Below are 26,121 nucleotides of genomic sequence, written 5' to 3'. Positions count from 1 at the left end.
ACAGAAGAAGGGAAGGCTCAAGCCTTAGAGCAATTAATCTTAATCTATACACCTCAGAACTCTCACGTGAGCTGGATCAAGTGAAGTATTTAGTATTTAGATCCCTTAGTTCTCCCGCAGATAGCGGCTAGCACTAATGAAGAACTGGTTCAACCCATAACTGGTGGGGAAGTCCAGAAAGTAATTGATGCGCTGAAACTTCAAAAAGCACCGGGACCGGACGGCTTCACGGCACACTTTTATCGGACTTTTGCGCCAGAGCTAGTCCCTTTTTAGCTACATTATTCAATGTCATTGGCTCTACACAGCCGGTCACCCCCACTCTGGGGGAGGTGATCGTAGCAGTGATCCCCAAATCTGAGGAGGACCCCACAGCATGTTCCTCCTATCGTCCAATAGCCCTTTTAAACCTAGATGCCAAAATCTACTCTAATATTCTAGACACCCGCCTCAAATCAGTGCTCCCCGGCCTCATTGACCCAGATCAATCAGGCTTAACCAAGAGACTACAGATGCATAATAATTTGTGGTGCATCATCCATATAATTGAAAAGGCCCGAAAAAAGAATATCCCGGCAGCACTTTTATCGCTAGATGCGGAAAAAGCGTTTGACTGCGTAGAGTGGTCCTTTCTCTTTTGAGTACTGCAGCGCTTTGGATTCAGTGAGACTTTTGTAGGGATGATTCGAGCCAATTATCATTCTCCCACTTCCCGAGTCTTGTTGAATGGTGCGGCTTTCCCCCTTTGGCTTGGAGCGTGGGACGAGGCAGGGATGCCCTCTGTCCACCATCCTTTTTGCCTTGAGCATCAAGCCCCTGGCACATAAAATTAGAGGCAACACTAACATTTAAGGTATACGCTTTGGCAAAGAAGAGCATAAGATAACGCTCTTTGCTGATGACGTGCTTCTCCCAGTGACAGAACTAATGCTCTCCCTCCCAACTATTCAGGAAGAGATTAAGGGGTTTAAGTGGGCGGCGGGATTTCGTATCAACTCGGCCAAATCATACCTACTTAATTTTTCTTTTCCCAAGGAGATGTGGAGAAGTGTGGAAGGGTTATCCCCCTTTGGATGCGCGACTAAAGAGATTACATACCTGGGAGTTAAGCTCAACCGCCGTATATCAGACCTCTACAAGGCCAACTTTCCCCCCCTATTAAGACAACTGAAAACTGATCTGGGTAAATGGAGAGTTGCATACATTTCCTGGCTAGGCAGGATTAATGCCATTAAGATGAATGTTCTTCCCAGATTACTGTATCTCTTCCAGGGGTTGCCCATTCCAGTAGAGGAGGCCTTATTTAGGGAACTACGACAAATGATTGCTACATTTATCTGGCTGGGGAAGAGGGAGTGCTTGCCTTCCCATCTGCTTATGAGACCACAGAGGGAAGGGGACTTGGTGCTGCCGGACTTTAGGGGGCATTATAGGGTGGTTAACTGTGCGTCAGTACAGAGTGGTACCTGCAAGCCTCAGAGAAGTATTGGCTACACATAGACAGACAGATCACAGGCCAATCTATTTGGGACTTACTATGGAAGCCAAAACAGGACAGACCTCCTAACGCATACATTAGCACCCCCACATCTACTACATTACCGGTATTGGTTGCTCTTACTCGACAGCTGAAGCTCACTACTTTCCCCTCCCTCTATACCCCCATACATTATAATGCAGCTTTCCCCCCGGCACTCCAAGAGGGCACGTTTGAGGCATGGCGGGAAGGAGGGTGTCGGGTGATGTCTCACCTATTTGACAAAGGAGAGCTCCTCACCTTTCAGGAGTGTAAGAAACAATTCATGTTAACTGACAAGGAGAAAATCCATTATTTGCAACTCAAACACTGGTTTCAGCCACCAGGGACCTGTTCCCTATAGAGAAATTTGCCCAATCAGGATCCACCTCTAAGGAATGCATCTCCTTTCTGTATGCTCTCATACAAGCCTTGAGCCCTAGGTCGACTCCGCGACATAAGCGATTTTGGGGAGGCCTTTTGGATACCCCGCTTGGAGAAAACAGTGAGAGCACCTGAGTAGGGAGCCACACTACCGCTCGATGTACCTGAGGGAGGCACACAACAAGCTTATATACGATTGGTATGTTTATCCCCAGAAGTTGCACAGGATCTTTCCTAGCACTTCAAACAGGTTCTGGAGCAGCTGCGGCATGCTGGGCGAATTTCGCCACATTTGGTGGGACTGTCCCTCAATACAATTGTTTTGGAAAGAAATCCTATCCCAAATTAGACTTATCCTGGGCTACCCAATCCCTATGTCCATAGAACACACCATGTTGGGAGCGAGAGACCCAGCCCTGAAGCGTCAAAAACAAGGCGATAGGTAGGCTTTGTTTGGGGGCGGCTAAAATGGCAGTAGCAGCAGCGCGAAAAAAACAAGAGGCACCATCCCTAATTCAATGGCATGCAAGGTTATGGAGGGCACTGGCAATGGAGTATCATGGACGACGCCAGAAAAGGCTATGACTGTATATGATCTCCACTGGTGAGCTACTTGTCAGAGGGGCTTCCTCTGACGGCCTGCGCCACAAGACTCCAGGCCCTCAACTTTTTTCTTATCTAATCACACAGCAAAGCAGATGACGATTTTATTTTTTTAGTTGCACCATGACATCTCAGTTTTGTTAGGTTTTATAGACATGTTAAGTTTCCTTTTAAGTTACCCTCATGCGAGGGGGGATTGACTAACATGTGCGGACAATGGAGGCAACAAGTTTGGATTGTCATACTTACCAGATGGCTATGCCATAGTCCTCGTGAACAAACTGTAACCATCATATGCAATCTGTAACTCTTGGTTTGCTCGAATGTTTGTTACCTGTGTACTGCATTTTGTATCAGTCTCAAACGAAAACTCAAAGAAACTGATTTTGACATAAATTTGGGAATGCATTAATAACCATGGGGGTAGCATGGGAAAACACACTGCAAAGCCTACAGAATGCCTCCCTTGTGCAGAGTAAGGCAACGCAGTGATTTGTGCTGTGTTGCCTGCTCCAGATTTTTTTAAGCCTTGCAAAGGGGCTTTGTATGGCTTCATAAATCTGACATAGAGGTTTGTGTCACATATGTACCAGGTTGCGTGGTAAAAGCATGATGCAAAGCTCTCATAAATATGCCCTTGATGCAAAAAAAAGAGTTGATCCCCTACAATAAATGCCAGTGGCCCCCATCAGTAACCACCGGCTCACATTAAGCACTACCAGTAAGCATCCTCTAAGCGAAATTCAGAAAAGTCCCAGTCATGGTCCAGAAGGGAAACCAGTACCCCTAGCAGAGGTAGAAATCCAGACATAGGCATCTTAAACCACAGTAAAGACTGCACTGTATTTTTTTTAACTTATTGTCTGATGTCCTACTAGACCCTGGTGGTAAAATCATATAGATCACAGCAAATATGTAAGAACAAATTAACCGACGATTATTTACTTCTTAGGGACTGTGGCACCTGTGTCTTGTTGAGAATTTTAATTTTGTGAGACCCCATCCCTTAACAGAGGCTGACAACAAATCCCTAAGAAGTTGGTGTGGCCTTGTGAACCTACTGAATTCCTTCTCACAACAGGAATGCGCATGTCTATCAAGTTAATGCATGTATGGATATTTCTGTGACAAATTCCCTAAAGAAACCCTGTTAAGGTATGGTGTGCAGAGATGAAGATATTAAGCTCATATCCTAAACTACAATAGCAATATTCTCAGTAGTTCAGAAACTATGGTTTATTTACAAATATTAGGTAGAGTTCTGCTATAAAAATGCGTATCTATTCATATCACAAATATAAAAAATATTTGTGAAATGAATAGATACGCATTTGCGCATTTACAATTGGGTACACTGTCCTCATTTTTAACAGAAGCATTTCTCTCCAGCCTTGCCTGTTACCATTTGCCACAGCTCATGCAATAACCTCTCTCGACCCATCAGCTATGTTTCCCTTACATTGCTCAGCTGTCACATCTTACAAGGGATTATCGGCATCCATCCATGGCCTTCAGAGCAGAGCCACGGTAGAAAGGGCTTCTCTTGAACAGACCCTGCTGTTTCGTGTCATGGAGTGTGTGAAGACGTCGCCCACCTGCCTTCAGTGTGTGATCTGTCCAGAGCCCCTCTCTGAGGCAGTCAGTGTAGTGTCCAGCCCCAAGAACGCAGGCGGACACAGTGTGGTAGGGTCATAGACCTTCTTTATTATTCATCCTCCTTCTTCAAATCCCAACAGCTTACTTCCCTTTCCTGCCCACTTGGTCCCCAGCTCCTCCCTTTCCGCCCGCCCTCGTCCCTCACTCGGGCCGGTCCTAGTGCCTGACCAGTTGGGTCACTGGGCACTTTGCATCAACATCATTACATCTCCCCCCTCTGTGAATAAAAGAAAACAAAATAATATACGCCACGGCAAGACAGGAAATTGTCTTTCTTTAGAATTCTTCGATGAAGCGATACAGTAGGGCCTGTCGGGCTCATTCTCAGCGGCAGTCTCCATCAATGCCTGACTGTCAGTTGGCAGTGTCTCAGGATCTCTCTGTTCCAGTTTCGTTTCGGTTTCACGTTGCGGGTGAGTCGTCTTCCGTCAGCCTCTGCAGTTCTTATAGTTCCCTTTTGTTGAAACGCTAGACTGCATCACACTATTACATCTCCCCCTTGTTGACAAAATAAATTTAGCGTCTAACATGTTTAATAGTTTCTCAGTCAGCCACACGAGTCTGCAGGCTGCCTATTTAGGCTACGAAGATGCATCTCCATTTCTTTTGTATGGCTTTCTGTTGCTTTGACGAGAACATCTTTTGTTACAGTAGTGTATCTTTGTAATTGCGAGACGTCTCGCGTGGTCTTCTTGTGCTCAGGTTCGTGGTGGTTTCCAATCAGCTTCTGGGTGATCCACTCATTTTCAGTTTCTGAGGTGACTGTGAAAAGCTCAACTTGATGGCGGCAGTCAGTCTTCATATGGGGCTCTTGTTTGATTGACGCTCGAGTTCCTTCATGAGGGGATGTTGTTCCGGTTCTTTTCCGAGCACCCGCATATGACTTTACTTCCTTTTGTCTTGTCCGGTCGAGGGCAACACTGCCTTCCTGTTCAAAGTCATGTATACCAGACGGTGAGGTGTTATCTGAAAAGACCATCTTGGTTTGGTTCAGGGACTCATTCGCTGCCTCTGTTTGCCTCACCAACTCCCACTCATGTTTGGGACTGGTGAGCTCTTTGACTGTCTGGGCCTGTGCATGTTTCTCTCTCATCTGATTATGATCTGTCTCTGTTAACACGTCTTGTCTTCCTTGCGGGGTGACTGGATATTCCTTTCCCATCCGGTTGGTAGTGTCCACTATCTTTATTTTCTTTCCGTAGGCCCTCGCTGACCCTATCAGTGGTGAAGGTATATGGTTTGTATCTTGATGTATCTGCGATTGACATGACAGGTTGTCTTGTGGAGTGACTGAGTACTCAGGGACATTGATGTGAGATACGTTACTCTTGACGTGACTGATGTCCTTTTGTTCTGAGGTGTGTTCAGGTGGTTGACGCCATGGCCGTCGTCGGGACCATGACTCGGTCGACTCGAGGGATCGAACAGACGTGCTTTCTGAATCAGAGGAGTCTTCTGTCGATGTCCTTTGATACCGTTCTCTTGAGTGTGTCTTGAATAGATGATTTTTGAAATAGGTAGGCCGTGGCGAGCTGCTCCTAGAGTCGGAGTTCTCTTTGGCATATTTCTCCGGGTACCTTTCTCGAAATGACTTTGATGTCGTCTTACTGAATGGGTTGTTTGATGACCACATATCTATCTCTTTGGGTTGATCTCTTGGTATATCTATCTCTTGTGGTTGATCTCTTGGCATTTTATTTCTACCTCTCTCGTGTGATGATAATGGCCTCCTCTCGGTTTCTTCATTGTCTCGGATTTTGTGGATGTGTTTGTCTTCCTCTTCCCGGTGTCCGAGTGAGTCAGTCCATCTTATCCGGTTTGCTTCTCCTTCCCGCTTGTTTTGTGCACTGACATCTGTGTTACGAGTGTGATCATGTACCGAATTCCAGTGCTGGCGTAACTGGTCCAGTCTTCTATAATTTGCCTTTCTTGCACATTTGTTGGGCAGGCTGTCATCTGGTCCATTGGTGCGATCTGTCTCACTTTGTGCTTCATCTGCTTCATAATCACTTGCACTACACGTTGAGTTTGAGGTTGAATAAGTGACGGTGTCGTACTCCTGGATCATCCCGGTCTTTTGTGTTGTTGACTCAGAGTACTTCATGTTACTTTGTTTCTCCCGTTGTCTTATCTCTGATCTGTCGTCATCCTCCCCGTTTCTGTTTTTTTTTATTTCTTGTGCTTTATTCACCGGCCTTAGAGATGTCTCTTTCCTGGTATCTTGGTGTCTTGCACATAGGTGCGGTTCTTTTGATAGTTCTCTTGCTTTGACCCGCTCTCCAGCTTCAGCCTTCTTAATTATTTCCTTTAGCGACCAATGCCCTCGAAGAATCTTGTGCTTTGTACTAGACCTTGAACAGCCTTCGATTACCCGAAGTCGAACTGCGTCCTCATTTGTAAATGTGTTGAAGTGGCAGCGTTGTACCAGACTCTGCAAACTGGTGATGAAGTTTGGCAATGATTCTCCTGGTTCCTGCCGTGCTGTGTTGAAAACGATGCGTTCATGATCCACGTCATCCTTTGCGTTGAAATGGGCGCGTAGCGTCTCTTGTAGTCTTTCATAAGTCTCTGTGTCCTTTTCAGAAAATGTTCTAATTAAACGTCGGCCATCATGGCCCACCAGCTGGAGCAGTAATGTCAGACATTTTCCATCTCTTCGCTCACCGGTGGCGTCAAGAAAGTCGTCCAGTGATTCCAGCCACCAGTTCCATTTGGGACCCAAGGGACCCAAACTCTGAATGTCAGTCTGTGTCACTGGGGGTGGCACTTCAATGTAGGGATTGGATCGTTGGGTTGCTTTTCCCACCGCCATGAGGGAGGAAGATATTGATCTGCTACGGTCACAGGACTGTTTCCTTTTAGGTTGGTAAGATCCGCAGCTATCTCGGTATGATTCTGGACCATTTGTTTTCTCACCTTCTTTATTTTAATTCTTCTCTTTGCGTAGCGTTAAAGGTTTACTTTGCCACTTGCCTTTGCTTGTGCTTGTTGTCTTTCAGACCTGCATTTGCTTGTGTTTGTCGCATTCGAGATTTGCACTGTCTGGTGCGTGTTATGTTTCCTTATCGCTTGCTCGTCGTTATTTACCGTTGTCTTGCCAGTGCTTGTTTGTTGCTTTCGTTGCGCTTGCAAGTGTTTGTTCATACTATTTGTTTTGCACTTGCCAGTGCTTGTTTGTTGCTTTTGTTGCACTTGCCAGTGTTTGTTTATAATGTTTGTTGCACTCGCCAGTGTTTGTTTGTTACTTCTGTTGCATTTGCCAATGCTTGTTTGTTACTTCTGTTGCATTTGCCAATGCTTGTTTGTTTCTTCTGTTGCATTTACCAATGCTTGTTTGTTACTCCTGTTGTATTTACCAATGTTTGTTTGTTACATCTGTTGTATTTGCCAATGCTTGTTTGTTACTTGCCAATGCTTGTTTGTTGCTTGTCAGTGCTTATTTGCTGTTTCAGGCTCTTTGCCTGACTTCAAAATGGCCGCCGATGATCCCTCGCAGGGGATTGGTCAATATTGCCTGACTTCAAGATGGCCGGCGGGAATCTCGTTTTCGGCGAGATTTCGGTCGTTTTTGCTCGTTTCTTCGACGAGGGGGGGCCAGTTAGGCGGCAATTTCACTCACCGGAGCCGTGGTCCACCGCTTGAGTCACGAATCAAGATAGGGCAATTTCTTTCACTCCTGCCGCCGAGGTGGGCACTCGGTAGGCGTTTTCTTTGGCCACACGCTTCCGCCGCCGAGGTGGGCACTCGGTGGGCGCTTTTGGCAGGGCGCTTCCGCCGCCGAGGTGGGCACTCGGTAGGCGCTTTATTTAACGCTATTCCGCCGCCGAGGTGGGCACTCGGTAGGCACTTTAACTAACGCTATTCCGCCGCCGAGGTGGGCACTCGGTAGGCGCTTAAATTAACGCTATTCCGCCGCCGAGGTGGGCACTCGGTAGGCACTTTAATTACTGCTATTCCGCCGCCGAGGTGGGCACTCGGTAGGCGCTTTTATTATCGCTCGTCCGCCGCCGAGGTGGGCACTCGGTGGGCGTTTTTCGTAGCGCGCTCGAGCCTCCAGACGTGGGGCGAGCTCTGGGCCAGTCGGTCGCCGGTTGCTGCTGTGGCTGTCCACATGCTTGGGGTTTCTTTCGCCTTCGTCGCCAGTTGTAGTGTCCAGCCCCAAGAACTCAGGCGGACACAGTGTGGTAGGGTCATGGACCTTCTTTATTATTCATCCTCCTTCTTCAAATCCCAACAGCTTACTTCCCTTTCCTGCCCACTTGGTCCCCAGCTCCTCCCTTTCCGCCCGCCCTCGTCCCTCACTCGGGCCGGTCCTAGTGCCTGACCAGTTGGGTCACTGGGCACTTTGCATCAACATCATTACAGTCAGGTGAGTGCAATCCCAATACACTGATAAGATTAGGATGTAAAAGTTTATTAGATGCGGGCTACAAGAACAGCCAGAGGCCTGGAATATTTTTAATCAGGGGGACGTGCATGAATACCTCATTGGTATTGGATAGAAAGGGCAATGACCTCACGCTGGAGATGTATACATCATTCTATGTAGGTCGCAGATAGCTCACAAGGTGACCATGGCAACTGTTTATAGTATTAAAGACGGGCCTTAGGGGTTTGCAGAATGTCGTGGAGGCACTACGTGTTAATTGGAGGTCACCCTATCCTGTGCTGAAAACAGATGTTCAGAAGAGATGTCACGGCTACTTGTTCAAAGAGCTGGTTGGCAGGGACATCTCTATAGTTTTAAATGAGATGTGATGGCCGCCTGCTTTGCCAGTCTTACAGCTTAAAAGGTACCATGTATGCCCATCTACATACTAATGAATGAGGAGGCAGGCACGGCCTCGCCAAGGAGGCCGCGGCCTGCAGTGCCTACATTCATTGAAGGCTGTAAGTGCCACGAAGAGGTTAATCTCAAATCATTGAATTATTACTGAGAAGAACAGCAGCAGGCCTACTCTAGAGGGAAAAACAAGCAGGTACAACTTGAGGTCCAGGTTTAGTGCCGGGGGCACCAGGAGGGACAATCTTTTTTGCCGCTCCCCGCCCCCCAATTATATTGTTCTCCACAGATTCCCTCACTACCATCCTTAAACAGTGCCCTTCATCTCTCTACAGCTCTTCTCTCACATGCATTTCAATTGTTTTATAGCGCTACTCATACCAGTGTAGGGTGTCAGAGCACTTTACATCATGCGCACATTACACAATTAATTATATCTGTGTAAATTAGCCTATAGAAAAAGTTACATAGGACAATGAGGATTACAAATTGTAGAAATCATGTCATTCATACTAGTAGGTCAGTATATTTTAAGAATGTTTGGTCTGGTGAAGCAGAAACTCAGGATTTAAAACGTACCTTAGTGGTTGGGGTTGGCTTTACTAATAGGAATATATGTCTACCGAAACAAATCCTTTTTTAGCCACAACATGATAATAAAGATTGAGGAAAAAACATAACTTTCTAACCTATATCATGTAGTTTGCATGCAGCTATTTGATGACAGTTCACAGGACACTGTGCTATATTAGGATTGTAACATGAATTGCAAGTTACAAAAGGATCTCTGTAACAAAAGCAGTAACCCACTGAGCTATTCACATAACATACTGTTCTGTTATCTACATGTACATGTTCTTTGCCGTAGGCATGGTAACCTGCTGCTGTACTTTATGATGAGTCAAAACTGCCACTAGAAGACAAATCCCAGACCTCTCTCCAGCAGGAACATTAATCACCAAAGATATCTTGACATTTTTATTGTTGCCTGAAAACCACAGGACATACAAGGAATTCTGTGGCAGGTGCTTTTAAACTCATACTATTTCTCAGCACAGTGCCTCCCCGAGGTCAGCATCACCTGTGGTGAAGTTGCACTGGCCTAAAGCCGGCCTTGCCCCCGCAACATACACCTTCTTGAAGAGTCCCAACGTTGTGGAAGACAAAGACTATGTGCCATTACACTGTCTTCAGTCATAATCCCACAGATGGTATCTTTGCCCAATTGACTCCTCAGCCCAGTTAGCCAAGCAAATGCAGCAGATATTTGAACATGAGCTTCCTTTCGTTCTGAGAATGAATACTATAACAGCAATATGAGAAATTCTGACTGACATCTGATTTAGTGTTTGGCGGATGGGTGCTTTGTCACAAACATGACAGATAATCTGTCACTCTTATCACAAGTGCATTATATTTTACAACTCATCCACAAACTTTAAATCAGGCTCTTCCCTTAGTGATTATAAATTATAAGGCATTTGATAAATAAACATGAGCACAGAAGTGATATGTATAAAATGCTTAACAGCAGCTCTTCAAAGATTGAAGGCACCTTGCACAGAACTTGCTAATAGTGTCATCTAAAGTCAGTGGGCACATATATCAACAACATAAACACAAAAATCTGAAGCGTACCTTCTAGGACTCAAGTGTGAGCTATAGGTCTCATTCAGATGTTAGTTCCATTTGCTGAGCTAACTGAGGTCACTTGTCAAATTTATGGCCAGATGTACGAAAATTGTATTTGCAAAAAGGGTCACAAATTGTGCACAAATGTTTTGTGGCTCCAGTGAGATTCTGAGATCTTACGTTTGTTCTGATAGGTCAAATCAAGTCACCATTCAGAGTGAGTCGTAATTCAACCTAACTAAACAATGTTCATGAGGTAGGTCATAAATTATGACTTATTCCGATTGGATACCATCTCAGGGATGGTGGCCTGTTGGGGTCAGCACACCACCATGTTTGTGATCACATTTAAATAAAGTATACTTTTTTAACTCAGCCCATTTCCTTAAAATAAATGGATCTGAATTTAGGGCCCCTGCTTACCCCCAAACAAGCCTATTTAACATTCACAAACCCATTCACACAAATTGCAAATGTATTGCCACTTCATTTGAGGAGCTGGTAACCAATCCATGGTTTGCAGCCAAAGTCGTGGTCGCAAACCAATCATGCATAATATTGTGAATTACAGTTTGGAAGTGACACCGACCAAATTGCAATTCAGTATGCATTTCAAACCCCATTTTGTGATTCAGTAAGCACTTACCAAATCAAAAAATGGTTTTAGCATTTTTAAATAAGCCATTTAGCATTCGCAACCCCTCTGATTTAGCTAATTACAGGCTTTGCAACCACTAAATGGCTTTGTACATCGAGCTCTTAGATGAGTAACACACACATAACAGAAAGCACTACTTATAGACCTTACTCAGGTAAACCAAGCCAAAGCTATCTATGATATCCTCAAAGGTCAAGAGAAATCAAACCACCCAAGAAAGTGCCTCACATATAACCTGAAAGTAAGCAAGGTTCTAAAGATTATCAGCTGTCACAAGAACAGTCAATCTCTTGCACATGAATGCTTTATGGCAGCCAATAAATCTACAGCAAATGCCTCCTCAGTTTAAATACCAAAACCAGAACCAGCACTGATTACTGACCACAAGTTACATACCAAACAACTTCTGTAATGGTAAACAAAAACACAGGTGACTTTTTGGAAGATCACAGGTTCTAGAGTATCCATTATTTGCATTGCATCTAGCAGACCACACCCTCCAGTCTATATGCTGTGAATCACAGCCAGCAAGCACTTAGTCTGAGTATCATTCATTTTTGGTAAACTAACATATACTATATAACCCTGCAACAAGAAGGGAATGCCTTGTGGGGTCCCTGTCGGGTTACACCTTTGCGCCCTCCTCTCTACCCCCCCCCCCAGTCGCAGCAGCCATGTATCAAAGAGCTCCTGATTGATTTCTATCACTCCCCGTCCTGCTGCCTGTAAGCTGCATTATCCTAAGGGTCTTGTTTTTTTGTTGGTATGTTCTCAGTTCCTAACAAGCAATTTGATTATTTCCTTGTTGGATTAGATGCAATGTGCTGCCAGAGGTTTATCCTTATTATCTCAAGTGCCACATTTTTCTATTTTACTAGTATGCCATGTATGCTATGTTTACAGGCTATTATTTACTTACAAAATGGGCCATGCTTGAGTATTCACTTCTGGATGATACCATTAATCATTAATTGCATTTTCTCCACTTTATGATGTGTCAAATATAAATGTCAATAAAGATATATAAAAAAAACATAACATATATAGTTTTAAAAAAATACATAGGTTTAAAATACTAAACCTTGAATATTTTAATATATAACGGTAGTTAAATCTACATTACATTTTTTAATTTACTACTATAAAAAGCATATATATATGGGTGGGTGTGTATATATATATATATTCACTGAAAAAAACATAGGTTTCAGACATGTTATAGTTAGGAATTAGCATTTAAAAAACCTCAGAACTTCACTGAAAAAAACACAGGTTTCAGGGGTGTTATAGTTAGTTGGACATTTCACTTGTACAAAACCATTGAAATTCCCATGTTATAGTGATGTCATTTGAGATGTCATCAGTGATGTCACCAGTGATGTCACTGACCATGTCATGAATGATTTAATATGTGACATCATCAGCAGTGGATTGCGGGCGAGCGAGTTATAGTTAGTACAACTACCAACACCCCTGAAACCTGTGTTTTTTTCAGTGAATTTCAAAGGTTTTTTAAATGCTAATTCCTAACTATAACATGTTTGAAACCTATGGTTTTTTCAGTGAATTTTAAAGGTTTTGTAAATGACAATTTTTAAATATATTTATTCTTATATTTAATTTTTTGATACTGATTTACATTTTTTTTAACTATTTCTTTTTAGATATTTTATTTTTTATATTACACTACATTGTGTGGCCCCCCTTCTTTTTATTTTTTTTGAGTCCTGGACCCAATCCCCTAGAGCCTGACCCGCAAATCTAAATGTATTCATTTGTTTGATAGGAATGGGATTCCTATGGAAAGTATGCTTGGAACTACTTTTCAGGGTCAGTGCTGGGCTAAAAGATGCAGCACTGGTTTCTCTCCTGATAACAAATGAATAAATCAGATTTCGTTCTTCGGATGACTTAAGGTGAATATTTTAAAGTTCGAAAACTGCACACTTAGAAGAATTTGCAACTGAAACCAGTCAATGTTAGCCTATGAAAGGAAATTCACTTAGCAGGTAAATGGTGTTATTATTACTTTTTCTTACTCAGGGGTGGATCCTGGATCCAGCACTGCTGCATCACCTCTAAACAGTTGAAAGAATGCAAATTACCAAAGACGCGCGGAAGCTCACGTCTCTTTCTTTTTTCAATTGAAAATCGCTGTAATGTGCGGATCATACGTGCACCCCGCAATTTTACAAAAAAAAAAAAAATTGGGGCCCAGGGGATCCTCGTAGAACCACCTGAGCAGACCTGGAGGGTCAGGGTATGTCTAACCTCCCCCATTTCACATTTTAAACTCACATTTTACACGCTTCTTCACCCTCCCTTCTACCGAGGCGTAAAATGGCTGCCAACAGTTTCAAATTTCGAATATTGACAAGCACTTGACAGCCAATTAGCATTCAGAGCGTGATAGGAAGGCTGCGCTTACGGTAGGATGACAATAAGCGGAGTATCCATAGTCAATTTTTTTGTGGTAAGGGGGCCGGTGGGCCCCCTCCCGTGGTCAATTCCAGGAACCGAGGTCCCCACCCCCGGCGCATGGCTAATTATATATTATTATTTTATGGAGGAGGGCTGCATAACCCCCCTACTGAAGCCACTTCAAGGCCCCGGGGACCCCATTCCCCGGGGACAGCTTTTTTTTTCTATTTATTGTGACCATCACCGTTGTGGACCGTGCGAGGGTCTTCAATTCCCCCACTGTCCCACTGGCTCCCCGCCACCTGCGGGAGCCGGTGTTCTATCGACATCCGAAGTCCATCTGAGTATGTACCACCTAGGAGTTGCCTTCACTTTGCGCATGTACGTTTGTGGTAGCGCATGCGTGTTAATATTACGTATGCGCACAATACGTCTCACCGTCTGGCTATGTACCCCGAACGTATTTAATTTTATAAGCGCATGCTCAATTACAACATGCCCAATCACAGCTCTCACACCCAGTGTCATCATGCTCAACCAATCATCCTTCTGCACAGCATTTATAACCTGCCAACCTTCTCGAAGTTTTCCTATTCCGCAGTCACAGCCATTGATAGTGTTCGTATCCACTTCTTCTTAGGTGAGCACTTTTTTTTAACAATAATTAAATGAATTAATCTGAATGATCTTTAAATACCGCGTAAATGCAATTTTTTTTTCGATTTGACAATGTTGTTTTTAAGCACGCTTTCCTACTTTTTTAAATAATAAAAACACTTAATCCTACCCCCTTCAATTTTGTAAGTAGTGCGCCACGTGCTCCTTCCTCCCCATGATTTGCACATGTAATCGATTGGCCAATATTGTATTTTAGCAAGCTCTCCATGTTTTTTATTAACGTTAAACTTGATTCCTTATCCTTTGTTCTGTGCAAATCAGTTAATCCTGCCATGTTTCTTTAATTTGCCAAGCACCACGTGGCCCTTTCCGCGGCAGTGTGCCACGTGCACTTCAACTTAATGCAATGTAGTTTTTCACGTGTAAATAGTGCGTCACGTGCCCCATGCGTTGCATAAGTAATGTTTTTGGCAGTAGTGTATTTTAGCACGATTTCCAGCTCTTATACCTCCAATATCTTACCTTGGTTGGCGATGTTTCTAGGCAAATCACTTAATCCTGCCACCTTTAATTTTGTAAGTAGTGCGCCACATGCTGCTTCCTCTCCATGCAGTTCACATGTAATCGATTGACCAATGTTGTATTTTACAACGCTCTCCAAATTTTTAAATATCTTTAAAATTGATTTGTCCCCTGTTCTATCTCATTATACAGATATCTCAACCATGAGACGTACTGGTCGCCACAAGCTGTTTATTCCTGCCCATGCACTATACCAGATGGTGGTCAACCACTCGACATACCAGATCCACTAACTACTCACCATATGCTATCAGATCAAGGCCAGGAGTTTGTAAATGAAGTGAGTGACCAATCTCGGCCTAACATTTGTATAATGCAATGCTATTTCCTATTTTGCTTGCCAAATATAACCTCTGATGATTGCTTTTCAACCCCAATCCAATTGAGAACAAATTTTTTTATGTACATTAAAAATAATCTTGGACATATGTACAACATATACATTTTTTACTCTTTTTTTCAGTTTGCAGAATGTTACATAAATCAGCAGCAAATTGCCGAGGTTGAAAAGAAGTATATCCTCCTCTTACAGCTGATTACACAGATGTCTCAAATGTGGCATTTACTAGTTGTCTGAACCATGGAGATTCACAAATTGTTAACGGGTAACCAATATGAGTAGTCGACGAAGTTAAAAAGTAACAGATATAAGTACTTGAGGGGTTTTTGGTATCAGATAATCTCCAATTCACACTTGTAAGGATGAGTCTGATACAGAGTGGATTTCTGTATAACTAATGGATGATTAGGTATTAGGATGGCATACAAAGCTCTTTATTGGGGTCTCCTCTTGAAAGCAGTCTTGCATATCCGGCAAGTAACAAACCAAAGCGGAGTTCTAAGTTGTGAACTCTGTTGGCCACAGTGTTTACACAAGGTAAGCAGAGCGGCCTAGATATTCAATACTTCCAATTAAATGCATTAGAAATCAAAGGAGTTTATTTACAAACTCCTTGCACCACTTTTGCGTCACTTTCAACATGAGAAAAGTAACACAAAAGTGGCACAAGAGTTTTGTAAATAAGCCCTAAAAAATATTGTCCTGCATAATGACTTCATCTCTCACCTAATTCTGTCTCATCCGAGAATCATTTTAAAGACGTGTTCATCTGTAATATAAATATGATGCACAAGGCACTTTTATACAAACACTGTTTGAATGCAAGCCTATAACATAAGTGAAAACTATCAGGTACACTGCACACATTAAAAAAATAGAAAATATCGTCAAGTGCTACTTTGACTTGTAATGTGTGACCTCATTTAGTCACATCGATCTAGTTTTAAACACTAATTTACGTTTTTGTTTTGCAGATTAACTACACTACTTCTATTGGAGTCCTTATTATATGTTGTTTGTTATATTTGTTATTAAAGTTATGGTTCTAGTTATTTATTGTATTGTTATCATTTAGTTATACTTCCAGGTATTTATTGTTTTAATAAAAGTTAATTTAAAAAGTACATACGTCTTTTTTTTGTGGGGATAGCAGTCCACAATAGAAATTATATTTATAATTTGAAGTATAATTCTGAGGCTAGTTCTTCACCAGATCTTTACCAGAGTGTATAGCTACAACTTACGGTTCCAATTCAAAAGAATAAAAAGTAAAACGCCATAAGCAACATATTGTGGTGAACTTCTAAACTCTGTGCTCCCGTAAGTGTACCATGAACTGTTACTATAGTAATAGGCAGAAAGCTGTTTGGGGGTAGGGTTAAAAGTTACTGACTGTACAGAAACCATTATATTTACCCTGGATCCTCTACATGACAGAAAGGAAAGCAAAGTAAAACAAAACACTGTGTACCAGATTTACAACCCCCTTGCACCACTTTCACATCCAACTCCCCCTACAAAATTAGAAGTTTGTGAGCCTCAACAACCCCTCTCAAGCTCAGGGAATCACCACCTCGGGAATTTGTGTATTACGGGAGGCAGACTGCGTGGCCCTCCGCCTGGTGCCCTTGAGGGCCCTTGAAACTAGTACGACCGACTCCTACCCCCGCTATACTGCTGTTTGCTTTGAAAGACCGGAACTCACGACTCTCGCCCTCCCATTGCAAGCATAGTTTGCATTTTGAAAGACTGAGCAGTGAAATCTGTTCTCACTTTCAAAATCCAAAGCAGATTGCATTTCCATATACAAATTAGCATCCACCCATGCAAAAAAAGCAATACGGACTTCTGAAGAATGCAAAAGTTGCAACAGTAGTGAACCTGTTGGACTCCAGAGGAGTAACATTTGCTATTAGCACTTCAGTCTGTGCAACAGTAGAGAAAGCGTTGGACTCCGGAGGGTAACAATTTGCTATTTCCACTCCAGCATCTTCAACAGTAAGGAAAGAGTTGGAGTTCGGTGGGATAAAACTTACTATTCCTAATCCAGTCTGAGCAATAGTAGGGAAAGAGATTGACTCCAGAGGGGTAACATTTACTATTCCCACTCCAGTCTGCGCAACAGTAGGGAAAACATTGGACTTTGGAGAGGTAACATTTACAATTCCCACTCCAGTCTGTGCACCAGTAGGGAACTTGTTGAGACTCAACCTCCCTGGTAATTCCAATATAATATGCATGTATGAAGTATTATACAAACCTCTATACACTTGGAATATAACAACTTATTAATTTCCCAACATACTCCAAAGGCAGTACACTGGAACAAATCTTATCAACATCCCCTAATATACACTGCCAAACATCAAAAGTCCTGGATTGGACCAGCCACTTTGCTATCCCCTTTAACATCTCATATTCTAAATCTCATAATCAAGGGCTCCCGAGAAGAAAAATTACCTTCCACTCCATCAGACATCAATCTTGAAAAAATCCATGAAGAACTAAAGAAACTTTCAGAATTCTTCTAGCCAGCAGAGAATGTAAATACTATCCTTGATATCTACACCACCTCTATCAAAACTCTTGAATGCTAGGCTCCACTGAAAACCTGACCATACATAAGCCCTCAGCAATCTGGCACGCTCAAATGCTTAACAAAAATAATAGTACCATACAAAAACAAGCAAAGAAATAGAGAATATCAAATCTCCTGAATGACATCAGTCTACTTAAAACTCTCCACTCTAATCTCCGTCCCACACCATCATCACCACTTTCACAGCTCCCTCACTTCTAGCCATTTCCCCTCACCTCAAAATCAAATGGACTTCCTCCAATCTATTCTTTCATATCGTAGTCTCTCCAATATCCTGAACTCTTTCAAGGCAATCTTACATAAAAACAACGCCCTTCATTTTTCTCTCATAAATAAAAATGCTCCAAGGAGAGGCCTACATTCCCCTTACCCACAATGTGCTCCTAAGCTAAGGAGCATTTTCCAGATGCCATTAAGTCAAGTTATTTCCTTCTCCTCCTAAAAAAACATTCCTGGACACAGCTGATCTCACCAACTTCTGCCTTATTAAACACCTTACAATCATAGGGACAATGAGAAAGCTGTCAGTACTCAGTTACAGGAGAAATCTTCCACTTGACCACTGATCAGGCTTCAGATGAATGGGATTTCTTCATGTTTGCCAATCACACCAAACATATCCAGATTTAAACCTGGCAATCCAACCTAAGCCTACCATTCCCCCTTATCTGTCCCCCTTTGCCTCTTTGCTGACAGTCCATGTAAAATCGCTCGGATTAACCCTCAACACAGGCTTCTCATTCAAGTAGCACACTGACATGAAAACCAACACAGCTTGGTTCTTACTCGTTCTGTTGAGGAAAGTGAAGAAGATTCTCACAGAAGATGGCTTCAAAACTACCCTACAAGCCTTTGTCACCTCCTATTTGGCTGAGGTAACACTTTACATTACAGTCTCCCAGACCGCACCCAGTGGCCTAGAATTGAAGCAATTTGATCACATCATGCTCACGTTAAAGATCTCCATTGGCTACCATTCCAGGCTAGATCATCTACAAGATAAGCTGTATCATTTATAAAGCTCTCAACAAAACCTCAGCATACCTGGAAAACAAACTAGCCATGTATGAGGGATTATGCCAGATCCGGAGCCTGAATATCACCAGACTGGAGACTAAACTTTGCAAGAAGGAAAAAACGTAAGGAAAGCATCCTCCATTCTTGCTCACACGATCTAGAATAGTTTCTCTATTAGCATTAAATCAGCTTTCAGTGCTCTGTTGCTCTCTACTAGGTTCCTACTCTACAAATAACAACATATACATATAACTTTTTATATTATTGTATTTAATACGTACATGTAAACTAAACATATTTATTAATTATTGTAATTGACATTTTTGTAATGCAAAGACCCATCTACATTTGTAAAGTAATCACATTTATAAATGGGTGAAAAAATAGCACTCTACCTTCAGTCAAATAACTATTTAAGAAAGTGTTTAATTGTGTGGGGGCAGGGTGAATAAACTATTCTAATTCCAAACCACAAAACACTGAAGAAAGTGCATAATTTGGAGGGCTTGAATGTACTATTCTAACTTTAGTTGAACAAAAACTGGGAAAAATGTATAATTTTGGCAGGAGTAATAGTCTAACTTCCATCCCCAAAACGTAGGGGAAATGTACTCATTTTATAGGGTCCTATTTAGATATTCTAACTCCAGGTCAACAAACATTGGAGAAAGCATATTATTGCAGGAGTGGATGAACTATGCTAGTCTAGATATTCAATACTTCCAATTAAATGCATTAGAAATCAAAGGAGTTTATTTACAAACTCCTTGCACCACTTTTGCGTCACTTTCAACATGAGAAAAGTAACACAAAAGTGGCACAAGAGTTTTGTAAATAAGCCCTAAAAAATATTGTCCTGCATAATGACTTCATCTCTCACCTAATTCTGTCTCATCCGAGAATCATTTTAAAGACGTGTTCATCTGTAATATAAATATGATGCACAAGGCACTTTTATACAAACACTGTTTGAATGCAAGCCTATAACATAAGTGAAAACTATCAGGTACACTGCACACATTAAAAAAATAGAAAATATCGTCAAGTGCTACTTTGACTTGTAATGTGTGACCTCATTTAGTCACATCGATCTAGTTTTAAACACTAATTTACGTTTTTGTTTTGCAGATTAACTACACTACTTCTATTGGAGTCCTTATTATATGTTGTTTGTTATATTTGTTATTAAAGTTATGGTTCTAGTTATTTATTGTATTGTTATCATTTAGTTATACTTCCAGGTATTTATTGTTTTAATAAAAGTTAATTAAAAAAGTACATACATCTTTTTTTTGTGGGGATAGCAGTCCACAATAGAAATTATATTTATAATTTGAAGTATAATTCTGAGGCTAGTTCTTCACCAGATCTTTACCAGAGTGTATAGCTACAACTTACGGTTCCAATTCAAAAGAATAAAAAGTAAAACGCCATAAGCAACATATTGTGGTGAACTTCTAAACTCTGTGCTCCCGTAAGTGTACCATGAACTGTTACTATAGTCAAGTCAAGTCAAGTCAGAGAATTTATATAGCGCACTACATACCCAGAGGGTCTCAAGGCGCTTGAGGAGGGGTGGGGAATTACTTGTCAAATATCCACGTTTTAAGTTGCTTTCTGAATGCTAGGTGGTTCTGGGTAAGGCGAAGGTAAGTGGGAAGTGAGTTCCATGTTTTATCTGCCAGGTAGGAGAAGGATCTACCTCCCATGGTGGTTTTGTTGATGCGAGGTACAGTGGCAAGGGCTTGGTTGGATGATCGTAGTTGGCGGGAGGGGGTGTAGAAGGACAGTCGTGTGTTGAGGCATTCTGGTCCGATTTCGTAGAGTGCTTTGTGTGCGTGGGTTAGGAGCCGGAAAGTGATCCTCTTATTGACGGGAAGCCAGTGGAGGTTTTTCAGGTGACTAGAGATATGTTCTTTATGCGGGATGTCTAATATGAGCCTGGCTGAGGCGTTTTGGATTCGTTGGAGTTTTTTCTGGAGTTTGGCGGTAGTACCGGCGTAGAGGGTGTTTCCATAGTCCAGTCGGCTCGTGACCAGAGCGTGGGTGACCGTTTTCCTAGTTTCGGTGGGGATCCAACGAAATGTTTTTTTGAGCATGCAAAGAATGTTGAAGCAGGATGAGGAGACGGCGTTGACTTGTCTGTTCATTGAAAGTGAGGAATCCAGGATGACGCCCAGGTTCCGTGCGTGGTCTGTCGGGATGGGTGCTTTTCCAAGGGCTTCTGGCCACCAAGAGTCGTCCCATGCGGAGGGGGAGGTACCTAAAATGAGGACTTCTGTTTTATCTGAGTTCAGTTTCAGACGGCTGTGTTTCATCCATTCGGCTACTTCTTTCATTCCTTCGTGTAGGTTAGTTTTGGCGGTGCTAGGGTCATTGGTGAGTGATAGTATCAGTTGAGTGTCATCCGCGTAGGAGATGATGTACAGAAACCATTATATTTTCCCTGGATCCTCTACATGACAGAAAGGAAAGCAAAGTAAAACAAAACACTGTGTACCAGATTTACAACCCCCTTGCACCACTTTCACATCCAACTCCCCCTACAAAATTAGAAGTTTGTGAGCCTCAACAACCCCTCTCAAGCTCAGGGAATCACCACCTCGGGAATTTGTGTATTACGGGAGGCAGACTGCGTGGCCCTCCTCCTGGTGCCCTTGAGGGCCCTTGAAACTACTACGACCGACTCCTACCCCCGCTATACTGCTGTTTGCTTTGAAAGACCGGAACTCACGACTCTCGCCCTCCCATTGCAAGCATAGTTTGCATTTTGAAAGACTGAGCAGTGAAATCTGTTCTCACTTTCAAAATCCAAAGCAGATTGCATTTCCATATACAAATTAGCATCCACCCATGCAAAAAAAGCAATACGGACTCCTGAAGAATGCAAAAGTTGCAACAGTAGTGAACCTGTTGGACTCCAGAGGAGTAACATTTGCTATTAGCACTTCAGTCTGTGCAACAGTAGAGAAAGCGTAGGACTCCGGAGGGTAACAATTTGCTATTTCCACTCCAGCATCTTCAACAGTAAGGAAAGAGTTGGAGTTCGGTGGGATAAAACTTACTATTCCTACTCCAGTCTGAGCAATAGTAGGGAAAGAGATTGACTCCAGAGGGGTAACATTTACTATTCCCACTCCAGTGTGCGCAACAGTAGGGAAAACATTGGACTTTGGAGAGGTAACATTTACAATTCCCACTCCAGTCTGTGCACCAGTAGGGAACTTGTTGAGACTCAACCTCCCTGGTAATTCCAATATAATATGCATGTATGAAGTATTATACAAACCTCTATACACTTGGAATATAACAACTTATTAATTTCCCAACATACTCCAAAGGCAGTACACTGGAACAAATCTTATCAACATCCCCTAATATACACTGCCAAACATCAAAAGTCCTGGATTGGACCAGCCACTTTGCTATCCCCTTTAACATCTCATATTCTAAATCTCATAATCAAGGGCTCCCGAGAAGAAGAAAAATTACCTTCCACTCCATCAGACATCAATCTTGAAAAAATCCATGAAGAACTAAAGAAACTTTCAGAATTCTTCTAGCCCTTTCAAAGTACTGCTCCCAGTCTCAGAAGTACTGCTTCCAGCTATTACATCCATCTGTAACACCATGATTAATACAGGTGTTTACCCCTCTGATCTAAAAAAGACGCTACTAAAGCCTCTACTAAAAAAACATAATCTAGATAGGAACGAGCTTAAAAATTACCGACCGATCGCCAATCTACCTATCCTGGCTAAAATTGTCGAGAAGGCCCTAAATAATCAACTATCAGCCTTTTTAGAAACCCATAATCTACTGGATGACTCCCAGTTTGGTTTCCGCCTAAATCATGGGACAGAGACGGCCCTGATCAAGGCTACTGAGGATATCAGAACCATTCGCGATGCGGGTGGTACAGCAGTCTTGATACTGCTGGACTTATCAGCGGCATTCGACACGGTCGATCATGCCATCTTGATCGACCGTGTCGAAGCATTGGGGATTAGACACAGGGCTAGGACTCTCCTGGCTTCCTTCCTTGCCGAGAGAACTCAGGTAGTCGCCATAGGGCCTTTTCAATCCACCACACTGTCCTTGCCGTGCGGTGTACCTCAAGGCTCATCCCTAAGTCCGACACTCTTTAACATATATGTGTCGGACCTTGCCAAAACCATTCGTGCCCATGGGATGAGCCTTACATCTTACGCCGACGACACTCAGTTGGTTTTGGCCATCAAAAATGACGGCCAAAAAATCGCCGATAATTTCAATCTGGGCATGCAGGCCATAGGGAATTGGATGGCATCCAACTGCCTCAAATTGAACTCGGATAAGTCCGAGGTGGTCATCTTTGGAAGCTTAACCCCAGAATGGTCCTCTCGCTGGTGGCCACAGTCTATGGGTCCTCCCCCCATCCCTGTCAGCAAAGTGAGGAATCTAGGTGTCATGTTTGACGATCGTCTCACGTTTTTCCCCCATGCAAATCAGATTGCCTCCTCTGCTTTTTTTTAAGCTACGAATCATTAAAAAAATTCTCCCCTTACTTCCTGTCTCTGCTGGTAAAACCCTGATCACGTCCTTGGTCCTGTCCACCTTGGACTATTGTAATGCCCTATTTCTGAATTCCCAAGAAAAAGTTCTCAATAAGCTGCAAACCATCCAAAATGCGGCTGCCAGACTGCTGGGTGATATCCCCAAGTTTCAATCAGTCTCAGGAACCATCAGAGAACTTCACTGGCTTTCCATCAGGAACAGATCTAAATTCAAAGCTTTGTGTATTGTTTATAAGGCGTTGCGTAACCAGGGACCAGCCTTTCTTACGCAACAATTTGTCCCCTATCGGCCCACCAGAGCCCTGAGGTCTGCTGACCTCCTCCAGCTGGAAATACCCCGTACCAAATTGGTTTCATGGGGCGACAGAAGATTTCTCGTTTCAGCACCCAAGCTCTGGAATACTTTGCCACTATCTATAAAGAGCAGCCCCTCTCTGTGGTCTTTCCGAAAGCATCTTAAAACGTGGCTATTTGATCAATAATTACATCCTTCTTTAAGGCAGATTCAGCAAATACTCAGCGCCAAGATGCCCACGGGCCTTTGCTGCACTTAACAAGTGTTTAAATAAATAAATAAATAAATAAAGAGATGGTGTACATTTTACAGACGAAGGGAACAAAGTATTTCTCATGAACTTTAGACTCTGCATCGGTACTTACTTGTAAGTACTAAAATCTCTCAATAAACACAAGGGCTCTTTTTAGAGCCACCCAACATCTATACAAATAAGCTTGATGTATATCTCAAAAATATTTTCGGTGGCGAAATGCGCGGATCCTACGCGTATCCCATGACTTTTTTTAAAAAAGAAAAATACTATCTTACTTTTTTGGCGCTACAGGTCCTTATGTGACCCCCTGAGCAAGCCTAGAGGGTTCAGGGTGTGTCTACCCTGCCCCCTTTTCACACATTCCACACATATTTCAAGGACTTCCTCAGCCTCGCTTCTACCGAGGCACAAAATGGCTGCGAACAGTTCCTGATTTCAAATGTTTACAACCGCTTGACAGCCAGCGCGTGATCGGGACAGTGCGCTTATCATACGAGGCCAATCCTCGCACAATCTGCGGATCCTCCGCGCCCATAGATATATAAATGACTTTAACCGTAATTTTCAAAGAAACTACTGAACAGATTGACACCAGATATGCCAAAGGCACAAGTCGGAACTGAGGACTACCTCTCTGCCAAATTTGGTGTAATTCCGTTCAGCTTTTCGAGCTGTAGCCGTGGCTAAAGGTCCTATGGGAAATTGCATGGGGAAAACATGTTTTGGGACCCCCCTTTTTTCTCGGCCCCCGCTTCACCAATCACCCCAAAAGAGCAGAACTGAGCTCACCAAAGGTTTGGAAAATTCCAAGAAGATTCATCAATCTACGCCAAAGTTATTGGCAATAGAATGTTGCAGTTTTCCTACGGAGAATAGGTCCTAACTATAACTATCTACTGGCGACCGCCAGTAGAGTATATATATATATATATATATATATATATATATATATATATATATTGCTCAGGGTTTCCAGCAGGGAAATGAAAACGCACTCTCTCGTCTCAGTTTAGTTACAGCGGTTTATTCAGCAACCAGTACCCAACGCGTTTCGCATCTATCAAAGCTTGCAAGCTTTGTAAGAAGCTAAACGCGTTGGGTACTGGTTGCTGAATAAACCACTGTAACTAAACTGAGACGAGAGAGTGCGTTTTCATTTCCCTGCTGGGAACCCTGAGCAATATTCAAACGACTAACCCAGTCGTAGAAAACTGCACCATGCCATCAACAGAGCGCCGACACCAGCCTAAGTTACAACTGCTTCTCATATATATATATATATATATATATATATATATATATATATATATATATATGTATATATACCATACACAATGTTACCAAATCAAATAAACAAATAATTAAATTGAAAAAACACAATAAAGACACTTACTGAAAATATTTTGAAAAATTAGATACAAATATATAAACAAATAATATTAAATATGTTTAAACAATATTAAAAAAATGCATATAAGTCTCAGAATAATAGATGTATTATTCCCACTCCAGACTATGGAACTGTAGGGTAAGCATTGGAGTTCAGAGGGTTAAAATGTACTATTCCTACTCCAGTCTGCAGCAGTAGGGAAAACGTTGGACTTCAGGGAGTTAAAATGAACTATTCCCACTCCAGTCTGTGCAACAGTAGGGAAAGTGTTGGATTCCAGGGGGATACAATTTACAATTTCCACTTCAATCTGTGCAACAGTAGTGAACCTGTTGGACTCCAGAGGAGTAACATTTGCTATTAGCACTTCGGTCTGTGCAACAGTAGAGAAAGCGTTGGACTCCGGAGGGTAACAATGTGCTATTTCCACTCCAGCATCTTCAACAGTAAGGAAAGAGTTGGAGTTCGGTGGGATAAAACTTACTATTCCTACTCCAGTCTGAGCAATAGTAGGGAAAGAGATTGACTCCAGAGGGGTAACATTTACTATTCCCACTCCAGTCTGCGCAACAGTAGGGAAAACATTGGACTTTGGAGAGGTAACATTTACAATTCCCACTCCAGTCTGTGCACCAGTAGGGAACTTGTTGAGACTCAACCTCCCTGGTAATTCCAATATAATATGCATGTATGAAGTATTATACAAACCTCTATACACTTGGAATATAACAACTTATTAATTTCCCAACATACTCCAAAGGCAGTACACTGGAACAAATCTTATCAACATCCCCTAATATACACTGCCAAACATC

The sequence above is a fragment of the Lissotriton vulgaris genome, chromosome 4_1 (genome assembly GCF_964263255.1).
Source record: "Lissotriton vulgaris chromosome 4_1, aLisVul1.2, whole genome shotgun sequence".
Lineage (NCBI taxonomy): Eukaryota > Metazoa > Chordata > Amphibia > Caudata > Salamandridae > Lissotriton > Lissotriton vulgaris.
This window is presented reverse-complemented; position numbering follows the sequence as displayed.